The following is a 10,683-nucleotide window of genomic DNA, read 5'->3' as shown; positions in this document are numbered from 1 at the left end:
AGGTTTTGGAAATATATCAAACGGGCTTGGGCTTCAGTGATAAGAACAACCTCCTGCACCATATCAGACTGTTCTATTTCCAACTCTTAACTTCAGTTCGGCTTTTGCTTCAGATTCAACAATGGGTAGGTCTTCTGCTTGTAACGCAGAGGCTACTCTCCCCAATCGAGCAAAGCAATCGATCAAGAAGCCATAGCCGTCACGGTGATGTACACGAGCAATGGCTTCTTCCCCTGTGTCTCATGCAACCATCACCAGAGCCAGGTCGATGAGTTGCCTGGGTGGTTTGGACTTTGAGCTCTGAATACGAGGATGTTTCATGCTTTCCAGATTTGCCATAGCAACAGCAGAGCAAGGAGCTCGAAAGTGACTGAGGTATGGATGAATTTTCCGAGCCACGCTTCGGTTCTGGTCACACCTTGATTATCGACCATACTGGAGTTTACTTCCTTCAAATTATGTCAACTTGTGGGGCTTAGACCATTTCTTAATCCTTCAATTATATCTTTACCACTTCTTTGGATCGATGCCACAACACAATGGGAATGGAAATGGGAACCGAGCCTCACTTTCCTACCTGACCATCGCTCGTCGATCCCCGTTCCAAATGGAGTTCTTCCAACTTCCTTGAATTGCATAACACCATGTTTTCCATCATCCAAGTCTTGTAAAATTGCTTTAAAATGTGGTATGGTTTTACGTGATTTTTTATGAGAAAAGCATGTCAAATCTTTTGTGATTTGCTTTCAGAATTTTAGCAGACGCAACTAAGATGGAAAGGAAACGGAGCTCTACTTCAGAAACTGGATCCACAAGCCATGGCTAATCGGGAGCTGACTTTGATGTGTTCTTAAGTTTTCGAGGATCTGAAACTTGCGCTGACTTCACAGATTCCCTCTATGATGCCTTGCTAAATAAGGGTATCTATGTTTTCTTAGACAGGAAAGGAATCGACGTTGGTGAAGAGATTGGCCTAAAGATTTTCCAGGCCACTGATGACTCTAGAATCTGCATTTCCATCTTCTCCAGAGGCTATGCCTCCGGTAGCTTGTGCTTACATGAGCTGGGACACATGATGCAGTGTAGGAAAATCAACGAACTAGACGTTATACCCATATTTTATGATGTGGATCCTTTCGATGTGAAGCTTGAAAGTGAAGTATATAGGGATGCATTAACTCTGGATGAAGAAAAATGGGGGTCAATGTCATGTAGCATTGTACCAAGGTGCCTGAGGAAGTTACTGCAATCAAGGGATGGGACACCAAGAACACGAGGTATGTTAATGCATTCAACTCCATTTTTCCTTTTCTCTTTGTTTCTTTTGCTTGAATGCAGATTATAATTTGAAGAGCACAGCTTTTTCTGTGTTCCAGACCAAAAATTGTGATGGAATATCACATGGAACTCTACGCTCCATTATCTGAAGGCTCAAGGATCACCTTATCTACATAAGCATTATAGTCCATTGTCTAGATTGAAAAGAACCAAAAAACCATGTATTCATTCTTTTGTTCACTCAGCGTCAATTTTGTAACTTCATGTATTGTTAGATCTTGCATATATACAATGCCACCAATCTTTTAATTAACTTGATTACATTGTATGTGTTGACACAGCCATGGGGAACTTGTACGGTTGATTGCTTAAAAAGTGTTGGTTAAGCTTAGGGTGTCTTATGTTCATATATCGGATCATTTAGTTGGAATAAATGAATCGGTGGATGAAGTAGTAGATTTGCTGAATGTCGAATCTGAGGACATAAGGCTCATCGGAATTTGTGGAATGGGTGGAATAGGCAAGACAACTCTTGTCAAGGTTGTTTACCACAAAATTTTTACTAACTTTATAAGTTGTAGTTTCATTTCAGATATCTGAGAAGCATCAAAAGGTTCTAATCTGTCCAATTTGCAAAGACAAGTAGTCTCTGATATCCTTGGCAACGTAGGATTTGAACTTTCTAGCATTGATCACGGGATAAATATGATCAAAGATAGATTCAAGATAAAGAAAGTTCTTATTGTCCTTGATGATGTAATTCATAGGAGCCAATAGCAGCAAAGACAGAATGGTTTGGTTCGGGAAGTAGAATTGTTGTTACAATAAGAAACATAAGTGTTTTAAGTGGATTCAATATCAATTTGACCACTGTTTGATTTATGAAGCTAAGGGGCTTAAGGATCTTGAAGCTCTTGAGCTCCTTAGCAAGCATGCCTTTAGAAGCAACTCTCCTCCAAATGCATTTTTAAGTCTATCTAAGAAAGTTACTTCAAAAACCGGAGGGCTTCCTTTGGTTATTGAAGTGATGGGCTCATTATTATATAGGAAAAAGAAAGTAGTGCGGCAAGATACATTGAAAAAAATGGACATTACCTTCATAAGGATGTGAAGGAAAAATTGATGTTGAGTTATGAGGCATTCGATCATCAGCAACAACAAGTACTTCTTGATATTGCTTACTTTCTAGCTGGAGAAAATAAGAGTTATGCAGATTACATGTGGGATGACTGCAGATTTTTTTGCGGATGAGGGTATTGAAGTTCTGCTTTTGATGTCCTTAGTGAAAATTGGAGAAAACAATCAACTATGGACGCATGATCAGGTCAAAGACTTCGGCAAGAGCATTGTATACCAAGAAAATTGTAAAGATCTAGGAAAACGTTCACGGTTGTGGAATCTGAAGAAGCTCTTGACACGATCAAGAGAAAGAAGGTACAAGTTTAAGTGCACCCTCCTTTGCTTTGTTCATTGCAGAAATCTTCCCTGGATTGTTTTCCCTTCATTTCAAACATTATTTGGTACTCGCATTTAGCTGACTTTTTCCTCATTTTAGGGAAACGAAATTGTTGAAGCGATCTGTATGAACTTTGGCAGGTTTATAACAGCCACTGTTTTGACATCAGATAAATTTATGAAAATGCCAAAGTATTAGATTTCTTAAAATGGTCCGTGGGAACCTCTCTGGAGACTCTGAGGATCTCTTTTCAGAATTGAGATGGCTTTCTTGGAAGTACGATCCTTTAATGCTGGGTGCGACTAACTTATGCCAAAAAAACTACCCATCCTCGACCTATCGAGGAGCTGAATAGACGAACTTTGGGACGGTTGGACTCATCTTAAGGTATGTACGGATAATTAAGTATAACATGTTATATTTTCTTTCAATCACACGAGGTCTTGTGTCTCATGTGATTGAAGACTGTTATGTTATTGCTTTTTTTTTTTTCCATTTGAATTTTGTTGCCTTAATTCAAACAAATCTTGTTCTTTAAGAATGCCTACGGCACCAATCCCTCATTCCATAGGTTTGAAACACAACCGTTGAGCTTTCACTAGAAGTAAATCGAATCAAACAATGACTTTGATATATGTCAAATATGTGATTGGAGAGATAATGCTACTTGTATATCCCCACTGTACATTTTGGTCGACGGAAAGAATGTCACCCTCGATCACTTTTATCTCATTCTTTCGATATAGTATTCATAGATATTATGTTGTGGAGACGGAGAGAATGTAGCATGTGTAGATTTTTCAAAATTGCATTTTTCATTTTTATCGAATCGAACAATTAGCTTACAAAAAGAAAAAGAAAATAGAGATGTTAATATTTGGTTGTTGGTCATTTTTCTGCATTCCATTTATAGTTTTAGATTGATACTATGTTACTGCTGTTTTATCATTAGGCAAATCTATACCTGATGTGTTTCTTTGATTCAAATCGATTTTAACTGCACACGTAAAGGGTATTTTTAATGGGTGCATTTTACGTTACTTGTAACTAAATTTTGGGTACCACAATTAATAAAAGAAATGATTTGTAGAATTTTATACATATTTCGTAATTTCTGTAATTTATAGGATTGTTAAATCATCTAATGGAATATGTCATCGCTTAATATCTGTCGACTTACATTACTTTTTAAAGAACATTATATAAACATCCACGTTGTTTTGAGTTCCCTAGTATGTATGAGATATTTCCTTATAGTTTCATTTTTCCTGACACAACGTGCATGGATGAATTCTAGTATATAATAGAGTGTAAAAAAGAAAATAAATTACTTAAGGAAAAAATTGTTATAGATTTAAGGAAAATAATTGGTACAGTTATTGTTCATCCCATTGCATGATCTTTATTGGAATTTTTTCATAGAAGTGTTAGGATGAATTCTACTTTTAAGGGATTTGTAAGGCCCCCTCTTTAGGGTTACACGAATGCTAGGTGTATAAACTCGGGATGGTGGTCCTAAAAAAATTGTCAGAAAAATAAAAAATTTATTCTACTTTTAAGGATTTGTCCATCTTTATTACACAAATGCCATAAACTTACTGGTAAAAAAATTGTCCCGAGGACAATTGCGTAAATCTAAAAAAGATGAAATAAAATAATCACGTGTTAAACTTTACCTATCTATACTTCATTGACTCCACATTCCCACTTCTCTCTATACTGTTTTTTTCCTTTTTAAGTACCAGAAAACTCCACATTCTCAGTTCCCTTTTGTACTTTTACGAACTAAATTTTCCATTTTTTGTATAATTATTCACTCTTAGAATCAATTATATGCAATATGTCCAAAATGGAAACATGGGCAATTCTATATGTGCACAAATTCTTGTACAAATGATGAGAAGAGAGGTTTCTAATTTTCAGGGATATTTTTTCTTTTCTCTTCCCCAAGTACCTTAATTAAATCTTAAATGACAAATAAATGGAGATAATAACGTAATTTAAGATATTTGTTTATAGTAATCATAGTAAAGTTTTTTTTTTTTTGCACTTTCAAGAAAATATTTTTTTCTTCCTTATATTCTATTTAAAAATAATATAAAAGGTTTTTCTTAATGAGTGCTCTAAAAATATTTGCTAGACATGCATATAGAGAAAATTTATCATTTGTAAAGGATTTTTCTCATATTTTGCCCAATAAGTGCATTATCAATGTAAATCTTTGTTTATTACATATGGCTAACAAAGTGCACTGAAGGCACTAATAAGACCTAACCCAAAATTGAATGTACTAAGCGTGTGTTGATAACCACATTAAGTACTTTTGATAACCTCTAAGTCCACACAACTTAATAAATTGTTTTAAGTATAAATCACTTAATATAATATGGAGGAAGCTATTATTTAAAAGGTTAAGTGAAAAAAAAAATCAATCAAAACTGTAATATTACCAATTGTATAGTTAAAAACCTTCCAACAATGTTCACTATTCTATAATTGGTAAGAAACAAATAAAAAATATTATTTAATGTTCATCTGTCATAAAAGCAACTTTTTATTTTATTTTATTTTGGTACTTAAACAATTCAATAATTTTCAACACTTAGTTTCTATTTTATCAAATGAACCCGCGGTTAGGGATGAATCTAGAGAGAGATGTTGGATGCCAATTATTACTCAGCAAGAGTAAGAATAACCAATAAAACCATAAACCCCAATTCAACATTAGGGTTCTCCCACCTTCTTAGGGGGATGGGGTGGCAAGAGTGGGTTTTAAGAATAAGTCCGAGAGTGAGTGTAGAGTAGGAATAGAATAAGACTGACAAAAAAAAAAAACCTAATAGCACATAATGAGCGCACCAAATACAATGAACTTTAATTGTCATTTCATTTGATATCATGTGCCTAGTGGCACTATACAACTCATCTCCACTTCATCTGTTGACCAAAGTGCCTATATATTCACTAATACAAATCCATTTAAGCATTTTTGGATCTATTCTCCAAATTCAAATTGACTTCTTTCAAGTTACCTTGAGTTCTTGAGTTTGAGAGGGGAAAAGTACCCAAAAAAATCTTAAACTTATGGCATTGATACCAATTCAGTTCTAAACATTTTTATTAGACCAATTTAGTCCTAAATCTTTTCTCATTGATACTAATTCATTTTTTTCGGCCAATTTTGACTGGTTAGCTCTGAGGTAGACATTGGCTGGCTAGTGAATGCTAATATGGCAATTTGTAAACAATCTTTTTTTTTTTTGAATTTTTTTGAAATTTTCCCTTTTTTTTTTTTTGCCTTTTTCCCCCTTTTCCTCTTCTTCCTCATGGTTTCTTCTCCTGCAATGGCCGATGAGCCTCTAGTGGGCCTCACCCCACCCCCTCGGTCAGCAAGGGCCTCACCGGCCTCACCCAAGGCCACAAGCGAGGCGGCTTCACCCAAATCTCAACGAGGCCAACCTTGCCATGGCCTAGCTGCGAGCAAAGATGACCTCGCCCGCAACTAGCAAGGCCATGGCGGCGTTTGCTAAGGCCCAACGAAGGCCACCATTGCCTCACCAGCCGCAAGCAAGGCTGCCTTCGTTCGTGGCTAGGCCATGGCGAGGCTGGCCTCACTCAGATCTAGGCAAAGCCGCCTTAACCGCGGCCCTAGGCGAGGCCGGTCACCGGCGGTGGGCAAGGGCCACAACCCTTACCCCCGGTAGGTGAGGGCTTCGTGGTCCTTGCCTAGTGGCCAACGAGCCACTGAAGGCTTGTTAGCTATTGTAGGAGAAGAAGCCATGAAGAAGAAGAGGAAAAGGGGAAAAAGGGAAAAAAAATTAAAATTAAAAATTATTTAAAAATTGCCACGTCAATGTTCGCTTGCCGAACAACGTCCACGTCAGTGCCCGTCGGCCAAAATTGACCATAAAATTTGAATTGATATCAATATAAAAAGGTTTAGGACTAAATTGGTCAAATTGAAAAGTTTATGACTAATTTGTACTTTTCCCATTTGAGAGGTATGTTAGATTATATTATGATTACTCTTTCGGGCTAAGTTAATTGTAATTTACATTGGTTGTACTTAAGTCTAATTGTTTTTTTCTATGTAGATCTTATAATCTTCATTTTGGTAATCTATAGGATATTACATTCCTCTCATTTTCATCACAATTCTCAACTAACATATTGAATGAATACTTTGATAAACTCCAATACTAGTTAGATTGAAAATCTTAATTATACACTTTCGTTTACTAAATAGAGGATATAAGGACTAAACAATATTGATTGACTCAAATCTATTGTAAATTCAATAAATTATGTCACATAAAGAGAACGTAAGTAAAAAATGTGAAAATATGACATTTGATGTAGCTCTTTCTTCATTTAGGATATTTGTTTATGGTTACGTTGATGGAGTAACAATATTTTTGGTCATGTTCTGCAAAGTTTCTATGAATTCAACTTCTTAAAAAATACGATTTGACAGGTGGCTATGAGATTGAAGGTCCTTAATCTTTCATATTGCCGTAGGTTAACTATGATTCCAGACCTATCAGCACATTCATCCTTAGAAATACCAATTCTTGAGGAGTGTGAGAATTTGAACCAGATTTATCCATCCATCGGTCAACTAAGGTGTCTGAAGCACTTGAATCTAAATGGATGTTGTTCTCTTTGGGAAATGCCTAAATTCGGTTCTCTGAAAGCTTTGACTGAGCTGTTCATGGATAGAATGACCTTTCCACTAGAAACCTATGGAAATGATTGGTCAAATGTAGAGGTCAAAGCTATCATGGATGAAGATCCCCCTGCACTTGGAACTTATGGAATGGATTGGTCATATGTAGAAGTCGAAGGTATCATGGATGGAGAGACCTCTGCACCAAAATGTTATCACGGTATTGGTCATCTGGGGAAATAAGTCTAGGCATTAGGCCTGTCCCAAGCTCAATCAAAGCACTTATGAATCTCGAGTGCTTGTCCATTTATGGAGCTCCAAGGCTAAGAAGACTTCCAAAATCAATTGGGTTGCTGAAATATTTAGGGTGCGTTTGTTTCATGGAAAACTCAATGATTGAGGAAAATATTTTCTTGAAAAATACTTTCCAGGAATACGATTAGTTTTCTTTTGTTTGGTATATATCATTGAAAATGTTATTTCCTGTTTGGACCTCATTGGAAAATGCTTTCTCTCAGATAAAAATCAAATTTTTAAATAAACATTTATTTTTTATTTATATTTCCTTTTTTTCCTTCTCTCCCAGCTGCCTCTCCACCTAACCCATCGCCCCTTCCTCCAGTCCACCGCCATCATCGCCATCTTCGACGACCTCACCTCCCTCTACAGCAATTCCGTCCACTGAAGCTTGGTCGAGCTCCAAGTACAGGCACAAGCCAGTGAGCCTTGACCATGCCCGAGCCACAGGCGCACGCTTCGCAAACAAGGATGAACCTGGGCTGGCATGGAAGAAGGTGCGGGCACACCGAACAGAGAAGCAGCAAAGCTCCCCAACGAAGCAAACAATGGCGAAGGGGAACTCGACACAAATGGTGACGAACCAAAGCTCGCGGCAGGCTGAGCCATTCCAAAGGGTGACGATCCTCTGGACGTAACCTGCGACAACGTACCGAAGAGCATCGGCGCCGAAGTCGCCGATGTGGAGCCGAATCCATTAAAGAATGAAGGTGCAGAAGACGCCAACATAGAGGAAGAGGAGGGAGAGAAGCCAACGGGAGTGCAAGAGGGGTTAGGATTGGAGGAGGCGGCAGCAGTGATGAAAGGGAGGGGGCGAAGGATAAGGAGAGAGGGGAGGAGAAGTTAGGGTTTACGTTCACAGGCAAAGAAAGAAAAGAGAAAACAAGAAAAATAAAAGAAAACGAAAGAAAGAAAAAAGAAAAGAAAAGATATAATAATAACAAATTCAAAATTTTTAATTAGAAATTTTTTTCTAATAATAATTTTTCATTAAGCAAAGACCTTAAAACATTTTGGAAAACGTATTTGCTTCTTTAAAATGGGAGATTGTTTTCTTGAATTTAAGCTTTGGAAGGAAAACATTTTCTGTTGACTAGGAAAACATTTTCCGTTGACTCATTTTCCTAAATGAACCAAACGCTGGAAAATGAGAAAAACATTTTCCCGTAAATTGCTTTTCGCAAAACAAACACACCCTTAGTTGAATTGAATATCTCAAACACAGGTATTATTGAGTTGCCTAAGAACTTGAAAGTCTTGAAGATGAACAGAAGTTGCATAACAAAGCTACCGATGACAATTGGAATGTTGGAGAAACTGGAAGAGATTCATGGAGAGGATTGTTCACATTACAAACGATTCCTAGTGATATTGCAAGACTGTTTCTTGAGAATTTTCAAATTGACAAAAACTCGTGAAGATAGTACCATAGCCTCCCCCAAGTTTAATGCCTCTCTTCAATAGTAGTAGTTTTGGACACAAATCTAAGAAATTTGAAATTGAGTTTTCCCACCTTAATGTCCATCATAGCTATGGAAATGGATCCCGTGGTGGATTAGGAAACTATTGAGACTGGAGTACTTAAGATTGGAACTTCCAAGCATCACCAGCATACCATCAGATTTGGATCACCTTTGTTGCCTGAAAGAACTTGCGGCACATTGGACCGCTTCCCTCTAGTTTGAGGAAACTTATAGTTTCCCACTGCAGTGTTCTACAAAGTATAGATCTTTCTAACTTGTAGAAATTGTTGGAGTTAAGTCTTAGTTTTGGGATACCCAATATTCAAGGTCTTAAAGGCTTAAGATCATTACGGTGCTTGAAACTATCCTCCTGTGAGTTTAGCAATCTCAGTGGGTTTGAAAGACTAGAGAATCTACAAGTTTTGTCAATTGAACTTTGCCCCCTCCTTCATACATTGCCCAACTTATCCAACTTAAAATATCTGAAGGACTTGTCTCTGTGGAGCTATCGGAAACTGGTCGAGATTTAAGGTCTTGACAGACTGGAATCACTACAATCAATCACCATTGGAGATTGTAATTCCTTGTAAAGTTTACCCGATCTATCCAATTTGAAGAAGTTAGAGAACTGCGACATTGAATGTTGTTCCAGAGGTATTCTCCCAGGAGAAGTATAGCTCAAAGTCATCATGACCTCTCAATCTGCCATGGTTGAAAAAGCTTGTAATCTAAGGAGTAGATAACATAAAGATTCTCCACTTTGTGATTATGTATCACTAACAAACATGTGAACCATGAGTACTTTGATATATTAAGAAATTATATTTTCTCTTGTTCCATTTTCTACAGATTGATCTATGAAAATCGTTAAGCACTTCATGCTCCAGACCTAGTCTACATTCTATGCTTGGGGCTCTGGCCCTTTGGAGTATATTAATTATGTAACTATTTAGTTCCAACATCGGTTCTTTATTTTTCTTCAAAGAAAAAAAAATTGGATTTCCTAGGAGGTACACCACAACTTCGTATATTGAAAACAATATTGGAGAATGAAAAAATCTTGCAACTGGAGCATTGCTCCCGGCCTCTTCTCCAGTTCAGTGCTTTTCACTAGGTTCAATTGGTTAAACTGGGGGACAAAGCATAAGGTGCATATATTACAAAGGTACTTAAGTGAAGAATACATGAAAATTAAAAGTAGAACTTACACAATAACATTAATAATAGAATGGGCCTTATTTAAGAAAAATCCAATCTTTACTTGACTCTCGACATCCAAGATATTGAATCAATTGAGGTAGGATAGAATCAAGTAAGGTAGATTAAAAAAAAAAAAAAAACGGAGACGTTTCAAAGTATCATAAATAATTAGGCCAAAGGAAACCATCAATTTTCGTCCCTTCCTTTTGGGCTTTATGCACCTTCCTACATCTTTGGCCCGACATGCCTCTTCTTGGTGTTTGGCCATAAGGTAATCATCAAATGATCGAAAATCCATGCTACCAAAAAGATATGAGAACTAA

The 10,683-nt window shown here is 37.0% G+C and overlaps 1 long non-coding RNA gene across 1 annotated transcript; it reads left to right on the top strand.

The window, feature by feature from the left end:
• The first annotated feature begins 283 nt into the window (after positions 1-283).
• LOC120291206 lies at positions 284-1,591 on the top strand. Its single transcript, XR_005549122.1, has 2 exons — positions 284-375; positions 751-1,591. It is a non-coding gene; the product is annotated as an uncharacterized LOC120291206 (long non-coding RNA).
• The last annotated feature ends 9,092 nt before the right edge of the window (positions 1,592-10,683 follow it).

This window comes from Eucalyptus grandis, chromosome 3, assembly GCF_016545825.1.
Source record: "Eucalyptus grandis isolate ANBG69807.140 chromosome 3, ASM1654582v1, whole genome shotgun sequence".
Classification (NCBI taxonomy): Eukaryota; Viridiplantae; Streptophyta; class Magnoliopsida; order Myrtales; family Myrtaceae; genus Eucalyptus; species Eucalyptus grandis.
The sequence above is the reverse complement of the archived record's forward strand: the minus strand, read 5'-3'. Positions and strand labels throughout refer to the sequence as shown.